At 41.4% G+C, this 12,606-nt stretch overlaps 1 protein-coding gene across 15 annotated transcripts in view; it reads right to left on the bottom strand.

The window, feature by feature from the left end:
• Positions 1-11,924, bottom strand: part of KLF12 (Kruppel like factor 12) — a 442,425-nt gene extending 430,501 nt beyond the window's left edge. For 7 of the 15 annotated variants that reach the window (XM_023252231.2, XM_045054340.1, XM_045054343.1 and 4 more), the window contains exon 1: positions 11,227-11,471. The gene's annotated coding sequence lies outside the window, so the exon portion shown is untranslated. The other 8 variants (XM_023252228.2, XM_045054344.1, XM_023252233.2 and 5 more) reach the window with 3 other exon arrangements.
• Positions 11,925-12,606: the final 682 nt, after the last annotated feature.

The raw sequence follows: 12,606 nt of genomic DNA on the forward strand, positions 1-12,606 counted from the left end.
ACAAGGGGAGCTGAGTAAAAAGGAAGGAAGATAAGAAGGAAAAGAAAGGAAGAAAGAAAGAAAAAAATGAAGTTTTCACACACATACTTTTATTAGAGAGAGAATATATTTGTAAACCCTGCTCAATGAGTGAGTTTCTGCAAAACAAAGCTTATCCCTGGGAACACAGATCTTAAGCTGTTGTCCTTTGAAAACCTAAGTCATAAAAGTAATAATAAATTAATTTAAATAAATATCTAACGTTGGGTTGGTTACAAGCATTAAATGAGATAATGGCGTTTAAGTGTATCATACACATTTTAAGTACAATAAATGCAAAATATTTTTTTCAAAAGGAAAAAAAACTAAGACAATCACATGCTTAAATGGAAACAGATTTTCTGATAAGATAAAAAGTACTTAAAAGAAACTAAAACATAAATCTAAAAATATCTAGGTACTATTTTTAGGCACACTAAGGATCTAAATGAAAATAAAATAAACCGAAATATACTAGAGCAAGGCCCTCTCTTTGGGTTTAGTTGTGCCGGTTCCTCCTGATCTGTTTACACCTGAGACAAAGCCCAGGTTTTATTTACTGTTGTATTCTCAGCACCTAGCACAAGCACTGGTACATGGTAAGTGATGAACCACCTCCCTAATTTTCTTCAGAGTATTCATGCCTCTATTTGCACAGTGTCTTCTACAGTTAAGTTGCTCTTTCTGAGCTATATGGGTTTTTTTTTTTTTATGCCCCTTTAAAGTACATTTTGGAAGGAGAAAGAATTCATCCAATAATATTCACTGAATATCTCACATGAGCTAGACACTAGACATTGGCACCTCCTTTGAGCAATGGAGACTATCTTAAACTAAATGAAACTTAGGAAGACAGCAATCAGATGAAATGGAAAAAATTATTTTACTGGTGTTGAAAATCAAGGTTCTAGTTTTAATTTGGCCACCTTCTAGTTATTCTACCTTCAGATGACCTTAATATCCTCATGAATAAAATGATAACATGTGTACAATCTACCTTATAAGATTATCAAAAAACAACTCTGTAAACCACCAAGCACTAACCAAAAAGCACTAACCAATATATATATATATATATATATATATATATGTTTTGGTTTTTTTTTTTTTTGCTATCCCATACTTCTCAAGTATTCTAAAGTGTCTTATTTACCAAGCTATTTATAAATAAGAACAACTGCCTCAGCTCAGAGCCTTGGTATAATCCCAATATATTCAATATAGTGCTCAGCGTACAATAAGAATTCCATCAATGCTCTTTATAGACTCATTAAGAGTGAATTTCTTTCTGGTTATGTATTATCTCAAAATGAAATATTTTGTGTTTAAGTGTTCTGTATTTATACCTAAAGCAGAAAGCTAATGCACATTCCAGAGGATGTCACTTTAAATAACCAACCACTTTAATGTAAAGTTTCTTTCTGCAACACCTCTGATAAATTACAATGGACTCCGACCTTCTTGATCAGAAAACTGATCAGTTTCCAAGTTTTTCCTTCCATTATTCTTATGTTAAAAACAAACAAACAAAACCTCTTATTCCTATATTCAAAGTTTTTGGTCATTGCTTAAATTTAGCAATATGAAAAAAATTTGACTACACAGCCTCACATAAAGTATATTTTTTTCATTATTTTAACTTATTTTTTTAAGTTTATTTCTTTATTTTGAGAGAAAGAGAGCAAGCAGGGGAGAAGCGCAGAGAGAGAGAGAGAGAGAGAGAACCCCCAAGTGGCCTCTGCCTATGAGCACAGAGTCAGACATGGAGCCTGAACCTATGAACCCTGAGATCATGTGCCAAAATCAAGAGTCAGACACTTAAACAACTGAGCCACCCAGACGCCCCCATATAAAGTGTATTTTTAAAATTTTATTAACCGATCAACATTATTTTGTTTTGCCCAAATAAACCTTCTCTAAACTCATTATACCACGGCACGTCCTACTAGCCAAGTATATCCCAGGATCTAATTTTGGGAATCACAATATTCTCGTGTTATGGCAAATGATAAAAGTTTGCCAAAACACCATAAAGCCATCAGCTCTAAAAGATAACAGAAAAGGATGTGTGAAACCACCACAGTGGCCAAAATAATGTTTTTAATTTGCTTTCTTATTCTTGCAGATTTGCTTTTTTCTTTTCTATAAAAAGTAAACATTTTCCATGAAGAATTATTGCCATATCCACTAAAAACCTAAAACCTTTCTTTTTCCAGATACAAGGAATTTTTTCCCATGAATTTTAAGCAACTTGGTCCATGTATCACAACTTACTTTGTATTGTAAGTTTCCACATAAGTCTCACCTTCCCTCTTTGATTTTCAGCTAATTAATGATAATGCCCTATCCGTTTCCATACATGATTCCGGATTACATAATAGGAGCTAAATAAGTGTAGGTCAAATGGGTAAGGCATTTTTTATAGAGATAATGTTTTTTTGTTACTCGTATGATGCCTCTGACTGTAACAGCTTTATCAAATGACAGAATGCATACTGGCCAGAAGTTACTGGTCTACTGCTGCCACTGTGACATACCCTATAGCAGTTGCCTTCTAAAGCAATTTTTTGCATTAGGTCTCACAATTTGTTTTAGCACATGTATCAACCATCACAAAATTGGCTTCTGTATTGAGGTAAATATGCTAGTAAGTGCAGTAGGTCAGTATCTACAAACAAAATAACAGCCTGTAAATACAGTATCTGTCTAATACTCCCATTTTTTGCTCTTACTCTACAAGAAGATTAAATCTGGACTATCATACTTACTGCTGAAGGGAGTTAAGAGTAATACAGGGAATAGGGCATAACACAACGGCTTTCCAGCGTTCAAATCTTTACTTTAGAGATACGTGGGTGGCTCAAACATTTGACTCTTGATTTTAGCTCAGGTCATGATCTCATGGTCTTAGGGTGGTGAGATAGAGACCCGTGTTAAGCTCCACGCTGGGCATGGAGCCTGCTTGAGATTCATTCTCTCTCTCTCTCTCTCTCTCTCTCTCTCTCTCTCTCTCTCTCTTTCTGCCACCCTCCCCACTTGCTCTCCCTCTCAAAATAAATAAACATCAAAAAAAAAATATTTAAAGCTAACTGGCTACTGACCATGGTTATTGGCATTAATTGCGTTAAAATCAGCCCCTACATCTATAAAATAGAAACCATAATATCATACATATGTACTCAACAAATATTTAATGAATAAAAAGAGGAATCTCATATTTTAATATGTGATGCACTTCTGAAAACTTAAAAAAATTATATATGTCAAGGGACCAGACTCATGTTTTAAAGGAGACCCACTCTTGGGGCACCTGGGTGGCTCAGTCAGTTAAGCGTCCAACTTTGGCTGAAGTCATGATCTCACAGTTTGTGAGTTCAAGCCCCGCGTTGGGCTCTGTGCTGACAGCTTGGAGCCTGGAGCCTTCTTCAGATTATTTGTCTCCCTCTCTCTCTGCTCCTCCCCTGCTCGCACTTTGTCTCTCTCTCCCTCAAAATAAATAAACATTAAAAAAAAATTTTTTAATAATAATAATAAAATTAAAAAAAGGAGACCTACTCTCAGAGACAAAAGAGGGAAAGGGGGAGAGAGAGGGAGAGGGGCAGAGGGGGAAAAAGAAAGAACCCAAAGCAGACTCTGCACCAGTAGCACAGAGCCCCATGCGGGGCTCGAACTCATGAACCGTGAGATCATGACCTGAGGCGAAACCAAGAGTCAGATGCTTATAAGATTAAGAATAAGCCACCCAGGTGCCCCAAATTTTCAAATTATTTTTTAAAATACTGTCAAAAATAGCAAAGTCATTGGGGGAGGGGAACTCTTACTGGGCAGTGAGCACCATCACACAACTGCTATAAAACAATGCATCCTTAAGTCAAAATCCAGTGTATAGAAGGTACTTTAGGGGTTTCCACATATAGTATTCAAAGTATAAATTATTTGAAAGTCAACCATACATACCTGTGTAGTAAAGAGTACATATCAAATAAACTAACATGTGAAAAACACAGTACCTAACTTCTGAACAATAAAGAGTAGCTATTTTATTTTGCTGCTACTACTCATTCTGAATGGCTGCTTTTAAGAGCACTACCTTGTGATCCAGCAATCACACTACTTGTATTTACCCAAAGAATACAAGAATACTAATAACAGCATTATTTACAAAAGCCAAGATATGGAAGCAGCCCAAGTGTCCATCGACTGATGAATGGATAAAGAAGTGGTGTATATATATATATATATATATATATATATATATATATATATATAATGGAATATTAGCCATAAAAAAGAATGAAATCTTGCCATTTGCCACAACACCGATACAGCTAAAGACTAAAACAATAAGCGAAATACGTCAGTCAGAGAAAGACAAATACCATATGATCTCATTCATATGCAGAATTTAAGAAACAAAACACATGAGCAATGGGGGGAAAATAAGAGAAGGCGAGACAAGTCAAGAAACAAACTTTTAATTGTAGAGAACAAATTGATAGTTACCAGAGGGGAGGGTGGAGGGGGGATGGTTTAAGTAGGTGACAGGGATTAAGGAGGGCACTTGTCCTTATGAGCACTGGGTGATGTATGGAAGCGTTGAATCACTATATCATACACTTGAAACTAATGCAACACTGTATGTTAACTAACTGGAATTAAAAATTATAATACAAAAAAAAAAAAAAGAGACAGAGAAAGAGAGAGAGGCACCAATATCCTAGAGCAGACTAATATTTGTTGAGCACTAAATATGTACAAGGCTCTATACACCTGACACTTTATGGACATTACCACAATTTTAGTCTTCAAAACTATTCTGCCATGTTGACATTATTTGTTCTTGTTTTTGTTTTTACTTATACGTAAACAGAGACTTGGAGAATTAACTTGTCCAGTCAACCAGCCAAACCCAAGTAGTCTGAGGTTTCAAATCCAGAACCCTTTGACTCCACTACAAAGCTTCATTTCGCGAAGAGAAAAAGAAAAGAAAAAAAAAAAAAAGGCAGGAAAAGGTAGTGAATTGTGGAATGGCTAATAGAGTTGAATATGCTTAGCTAGAGAGAGATCAAAAGACTTAGGAAGGAAAAATCCATGATACTGGCACTTGGCTACTGGAGGGTTAGTCACAGAGATTGCACTCCTTAATTTGTTCCTTGTACAAGTATTTTAGCACTGTGTGATCTGTCACTATGGTAGGCACTGGGTGAGAAGCCAGTACAGTAACTATGAAGAAGAATAATTTCCTGCTCTCAAGGGGCTTACTATTGGGAGGGGACCAGCAAATCAACAAGCAGTTGCACCAGAAAAACAGCATGTACTGTAGGGCCATAGAACACAGCCTGGCACCCTGAATATTCTTATTCAGTACTCTTATTCTTATTCAATATTCTTATTCAAGTACTTTGCGAAGTAAGGGATGGTAAGAATCTCAGAGGAAGTGATGTTTACAGTGATAGTTGCAACAGGAACAGGAGTTAGGCAAGGTGTATGTGTGACATAGAAAGAGTCTAAAATGAATTCTATTGATGAGCTAGTGTGAGTCAATTTCTTTGCTCTTCCAAGAATAGTGTTTACACAGAGCGTGAAAAAATATTTTTTTTGTTTCTTAACTGAAGAAAATGTGGCTGGGGAGAAATTATGTAAATTAATATTGTTAATTTTCTCAAATGTATGTGTGTAAAGAAATGTACACAGCAGAAAAAAATGTGTGCATAAATAAAATACGTTCAATAAATTTTCAAATATCCATGTAATATCTCCATCATTTACCTCTCTTGGCTGTGCATTTATTGTGTTACAACAATGTTTGAGTCTAACCAAGACGCTTTATTTCTGGCTTAAGCCATAAATCAGACATAGCTTAATCAACAGAATCTTCGCTTAACTAGGGATTTGCAGTTCAATAAGACTGTTCTAAATTATAGAATAACAGCACAAAATTAATGATTCTATTAAAAAAAGGGTATTTTTAATGACTAGTGGTCTCACTGAAGGAGGTTTACAATCTCTAAGAAATCACTGTTGATCTTCACTTTCTGTTTTCTGTAAAATGATTATGGGAACTGTATTTTCTTGTACATTCTTTTGAAAAGCTCAGATACTTCACCTGCATTATACAAATGTTAATGGTAAAGTTACATACCAGCTACAGAGAAACTTTTTAAGAATGACTTTCTCAAGGTCACAGAGCAAATCTCTGGTGAGACAGGAATGGAATTCATGACCTTTGACTGCCAGAAGTTTTCTACCCACACTCGGAAATTCCTTCTCCATAAGTGTAATTTATATGCTCACTTAGAGAGGCTGGAAAGTTCATCCCTTGTAGGGATGTGGGGGATGGAGAGGGAGTGGTTTTCCTGTCAAATCAGTTGCCACGCTAGTACTTTCTAGTTTTACAAAGTGATTCGTACCCACACTATCTTCTTTTACCCTCACCACAACCCTGTAAAATGTCTATTATTTTTCCCATTTTACAGACTCAGGTTAAGAAATTTAACCAAGGTCGTCCAGTTTTAGTAACCAAGAGACCCTGCTTCAGATTGTGATATCTCTGCCACCTCAATCAGTCCAGATTCCAGGATATATAATCTTAGCAGATACCGGATTGTGAAATGAATAAATATTTTCTTTACAGTTAGCTGTTTCATTTTTTCACAATCATTTATCTTGGTTCTCATTTAGTTATGTTGGTTTGTTTTCTCTGGGGCAAGGCTGTTTTCACGTTCTAAGTTTGCTTCCTAAACTCAAAACCAAGTGAGAACATTATTACTAAACATAGGATTTGGAAAAAACAAACTGTGTGTTTTCCTTCTTTTGTATACAAGTGGGAGGAGGGGGACTTTTTACTGTAATTCTTGCTCGTAATATATGTAGCGTCGGGGGTGTCGGGGGGATATATACACCAACATACAGAATATAAAAACTCAAGTTCATAAATACTATACGCATGCATATATATACATAAAATATACGTAAAATAGCAAATACACATACATGTAATATACACATATACATCACGCCCAGAATAATTCTAAAAACCCACAGGTGTTGTGACTGTAGCACTGGGAACACAACTCCTGGCTGTCTAGGCCAGTAAACTGTAATAGCTGCGGCTTCTATTACCTCTGATGGGACGGAGAAAACTATCCCAAAGCTCTCCAATGGTTTCTCTCACCTTCCATGCAGCAGTACAGCAGCAAAGGCTTCCTGCTACCCCATCTGTACCTAAAAAGCAATACTCTTCAGACCAGTCCAATTATGCTAATAATCAAAAAAATATACCACGAAACAGCAACAGAAGTATATGACTTTCACTGGAGAAAAAGACAGGAAGAAAGACCACGCCAAGAGCAGAATTCTCTGGGTGAATATCCTGTAGTCTACTGCCAGACCCAAACAAATTTTTATGGAGCAACAGGACTACTCAAGTAGCCACTTTTATGACAATAAACACCCAAAACCGAAAAATCCTTTTGTAACATAATTACTGAGAATATATAGAGAAAGTAACCATTTAATCCACAGCATGTGTTCTCAGCCACAAGAACTCAAAAGCTGACATCAGATGGGGTGTGGCTGGTCCAGGCCCTGAAAATGAATTCTGGCCTGTTGAAGTCAGACATTTCCCTGAACGGGTTTGGGATCTGGAAATACAGCAGATCTCACAGAGCCCAGGGCTGTTGACCTCCTGGGCATAGGGCAAGGCCCATCTGTTTACTTGCATTTTGATTTTGGGAGCTGTGGTTGTGGTGGATGAGTTAAGGCTGTGGTTTATAGGGTGTCGCCAGTGATTTAATTTTAATATTTTTACCCTTACATCTTGTACATACTAAAGACTGAAAGCTGTGCGTAATTTGTCAGCTGAAAAATAAACATAAAAGAAAATAAGTGAACAGGGGGCAAAAATACAGATATTACCACTCTACTATCATACAGCATTTTCAAAACATAAATGATAAAGGCAAGCAACCGCAACCTATTTTAGAAATTATTTATAAAAATGAAAGCTGTTTTCTACAAGGAAAAAGATAACCATGGGTGTTAAATAAAACTGTTAAATAAAGCAGTTTTGAGATTTTTAGTTCTTGCTCCTTAATCAGCGTGAAAGCACAAGCGGGAAGACTTCCTTATCCAAAACAAATAACTTTTCAAATAAGTCTGCACCTCTAGTTTTGTAGAATACAACTACTTTGTATCAATACACAAATCATCTAGTTACATTTATGAAGTAAACCCTCTAAGAAGACTGTTTCTCTCACAATCTAAAGAAAACCATTTGACACCCCCAATTTAATTGATTATCTTAATGAAATTCACACATAAATACGAAATTCCACACTTTCCATTTTGTACAATGGCAAAAACACCGAGGACCTTCGTATGTTCAACTGCTTAACAATATCACCTCACTGGTAAGGCGACTCAGTACTCTAGATTAACCAACACTGGCTTGAGTTCAAAATGCCCTCAGTGTAGGCCTAGAGGCCTAAGCACTTACGTCCTCTTTGCAGAGGAAAAAGAAAAAAACAAAACACACAAAAAAAACCACACCTATGTTTAAGACCAAATTATTTCATTCACTTGATAACAGCCTGCTTCATGATAGAACATTTAAAACTCACTCAGTCTGTTCAAGTGCTTGTTTACCTTTCACAGGAGGCAGGGAAGTAATCCCCGAGGAACATATATATTTTTAAATGACCAGAACACTACTGCTATTCTATGCCTGATGCACCCTCTTCGGAATGAATGAACATCACGCATCCTGATTTGTTTTTCCCTTGGCCTGGGGAGAGTGAGCGCACTGGTGTTTGCAGTCCCTTCCCTTTCTGTACACACAGAGGCTGCAGCTGTAGTAAACAACCACCAGCCAAAAGTTGCTAAGGTCAAGGTCTCAAATGCTACACCAGGACCAGTTTTCTCCCAAATGACATTCAGTTACTGAAAAAGAACTTTCTGGAGAAAAAAAATATATATGTTAAGGGCCCACTGGCACAACAATTTTCATTCAATAAATAGTAATACAAAGCATTCCAAAATAAAGTTTAGCTGACCGAAGCTTCTTTTAAATAGGCATCGCTAAGTAATAGATAAATAACTGAAGCAACTCAAAAATAAACAGAAATTCCTCAAGAATGTTCTGTGTATCTGACCCAACTATATTAGTTACATGGTTTTGGTTCATAAATTTGAAACTTCCAAATTTCACCAGCTTCGGTATACTTCATAATAGTTATGAATTACAAGACAAGAATAATAAACTTCTCTCCTAAATGCATTACCAATTTCTGCCAATACTTCTATGCTCTAATTGCTCCCTCCCCAACTCAAAGAAGCTTACCACACTCAAGCTAGTCTCCAATCGATTGACCAGGCTGCAGCGATAAAGATACAACTTATGCAACTGAAATGTTTGCCCTTCACCATCCCATGTCTACTAAGCTTCCACAGTTAAACATCTTCTAGCCTAAAAGTATACCCCTTTATCGCAACCAATTTCTGCGTGGTTTTAAAGAATGTAAACAAAATGCGAATGGGGTCTACAAACAGCACAACCAGGCTTTTTTTGGGGGGGTGGGGGGAGTCACTGTTTTTATTAAATGCTAATTCCAAAGAGCATTTGTTACATGATGGAATACACCCACTCTTCCAGAGTGACCACTCCTATTCCCATCACAAGAGGCTCCCTTTTAAAAGACACCAAATTTATTTCAAAGCATTTACTTATCTAAACAACTCTCTCCTCCAGTAAGAAAAGGGCCTGGAGGCGTCTAGGTGGATTTGCACAATGACGTTATTTGATTGACAGATGTCTACTGAGGCCACTGGATGCACAGGCACCAAATGTAAATAGACCTGCTCACCTCCCTGGTGTGACCGGGAAACAGAGAATATTAAAGCTGATTTACAATAAAATATCCCAGTGCTCGGCCGAGAATTCTATTAGCCAGTGGGATTGCTTAAAACAATCCACACAGAACGATACTTAAACCATCTGTATTGTTAAATTAGAGAGCTGACGATATTAACCATACAAACTGTTTATCCAGATTACACATTCCGTTGTACTAACACTCTTTAACTCAACACAGTCAGTTTTTATCAGCTGAATTAAGGGTATTACTATTAAAGTATGCAAAACTCGAAGCGCAGGGTGAAGGGGGGCTGGGAAGCCGCAGGGCATATAACAAAGGAATTGGTACTTTTTCCAAGCGTTTGCCTCAAATGCACTTCGAAACAGAACTGTTGAGTGCACCCCACCCTTTTCCCCAAAGATAAAAGTTTTTCAAAGTTCTAATACGCAGCTCTCTACCCAACAAAAGCAGGATTGATTCTCCCCATAGGGGAGCATCTAACACGAACACCAACTCATGTCGCGGAGGTCAAGTCCGAGTCCTGGGAGCGAGCTTCTGAGGCTAGAAAGGGCTCCCAGGCCAGCTCCGCGGGCTGCCCGGCTCGGGTGGACGTGCAAAGTTGCCCCTTGTCAACTCCGGCCGGCTCCCCCGTAATTGAAAATAACAGCCACGGGCCAGCCCCTGGCTACTTCCGCGGACCAGGCACTGTAGCAAGTGACAGTTACACATCATTACGACCGGAGACAATAATGAATGTAGCACCAGGACCACTATTCATGCCAGCAGTGTCATCTCCGCCTTAACCCCTTCCCCTCCACTCTCTCCAGCGCACACCCACAGCCCACACAGCCCCGGTGCGGCAGCTATTCACCGAACTCGCTCTCCTCCTGGGGGCAAACTACTTCCACAACCCCCCACCCCCGCCTCCCCGATTCAGTCCGGGTGTTTTATGTCCCATCCTTGGCAACCGTCAGGCAAACATTGCAACCAACAATTCCACCAGGGGTAGAAAAACATTTGCTTAATTCACGGTACTTGATAAGTTCTTTAAAAAAAAAAAAAAAATTGGTGCGGGGGGGGGGGTGGAGAGAGAAACCTCCTTCTTTCTTCTTCACATATCCGACCGACGCTACTTGCTTTGCAATAGCATCGCCCTCCCTCGGCCCCCTCCCGCTTCCCAACACTTTCCCCCTTTAAGAACACAGACCAACCAAAATGATTTAACTTGAGCAGATGACAGAAGGAAAATAAAACATGTTAAGAGAACACGGTCTGATTTGGGATGGCAAAAAAAAAAAAAAAAAAAAAAAGGAGGGGGTTGTTTATTTTGATAAGAAACGGAATCGGCACAGACCTGAACAGAAGCTGCAGAGCAGGAGAAATTGTTTTCTTTCCCTCACACAGAGTCCCCCTCTCTCTCTCCCTTTCTCTCTCTCTCTCTCGCACACACACGCGCGCGCACACACTCACTCTCGCACACACACGGCGTCACCCGCGCACACTCACACGCACACTCGCACACGCACAGGCAGAGCCTCTCAGCTGCTCTCTGCAGTTCTCAGGAAATGAATGGGGGGCAACCCAGGGAACTGTTGTACTTGCAAATGACTTACCCGGATCACATGATGCGCTAAATGTAGGGTGGGCCGGTGGGTGGAGGCTGCCGAGACGCGAGCCCCGGTCTAGCGTGGGGAGCCTCGCCAGGCCCGCATCGAATTACCCCGGGGCCCAGCCGAGGGGGTTGCAAGACGCCGCTTCTCCTCCCTTGCAGCCCGCAGCTCAGGAAACCGGAGAGGCGTGGGGGGTGGGGTGGGGTGGGGTGAGGTGAGGTGGGGGGGGTGAAAACACCAAACCCCCAAACAAAAGAGCTCCGGGTCCTCCTCCCCAGAAACAAAGCCCCGCCGCTGCGGGCGAGCCCCGGGGTGGGGCCGAGGGCGGGGGCGGCGGCGGGGAGGGGCTCGCTCAGCAGGCGCTAAGTCGCTTTATTGCCATAAAATGGGGCCCCCGAGCCGCTCCGCCCGAGGATTAGGAGGCGGGCTCTGAGTGTGATGGTTGAAATCCCCTGTGGGAAACTAACCCCTCCCCGCTCGCAGAGGTAGAAGGCAACACCCACTGCCCGGCCCTCGCCTCGCCGCCCGGGCCGCCGGGCTGGGGGGTGGGTCCGCGGAGCCTCCACCCCGCCCCACCCCGCCCCACCCCTGCCCCCGCCCCCCGGCCTCGGCCGCGCTTCCCTTTCACCTGCACCACCTTGCTGCGGCACCCAAAATAACCTACACATGGCCAACGGAGCTTTGGGAGCCGCCGGCCGAGGGGGGCCCGCGGGGCCTCGCGGCGGGAGGAACCCCCGGATTGCAACTCGCCAGGCGAGGACTCGCGCTGAGCCGCGAGAAAGTCCCCTCTTTTGTGTCAGAGCGCGCAAGGCAGCCTTCGGGAGAGAATTCGGAGGCAAATCGAGCGCGCAGCCCGCCCGGCCCCCCGCCCCCTCCCCGCTCCGGCCCGGGTGGGGGCGTGCAGGGAGGGGGCCGGGCGCCCGAGCCGTCCCCGCGGCTCGCCCGCCAGCTAACTTGGAAAGGTGTGGGCGGAGCCGGCTCGAGCGGCCGGCCGAGGCTGCGGGCACGGCGGCGCGGCGGCTCCCGGGGACCGCCCCCGGGCGCCGGGCATCGCCCGGGTCGGGCAACAATGGGGTCCAAAGCAGGGGCAGCCGGGCGGGCGGTGCTCTCGGAGCTGGGGTACG

This window comes from Felis catus, chromosome A1 (assembly GCF_018350175.1).
Source record: "Felis catus isolate Fca126 chromosome A1, F.catus_Fca126_mat1.0, whole genome shotgun sequence".
Classification (NCBI taxonomy): domain Eukaryota; kingdom Metazoa; phylum Chordata; class Mammalia; order Carnivora; family Felidae; genus Felis; species Felis catus.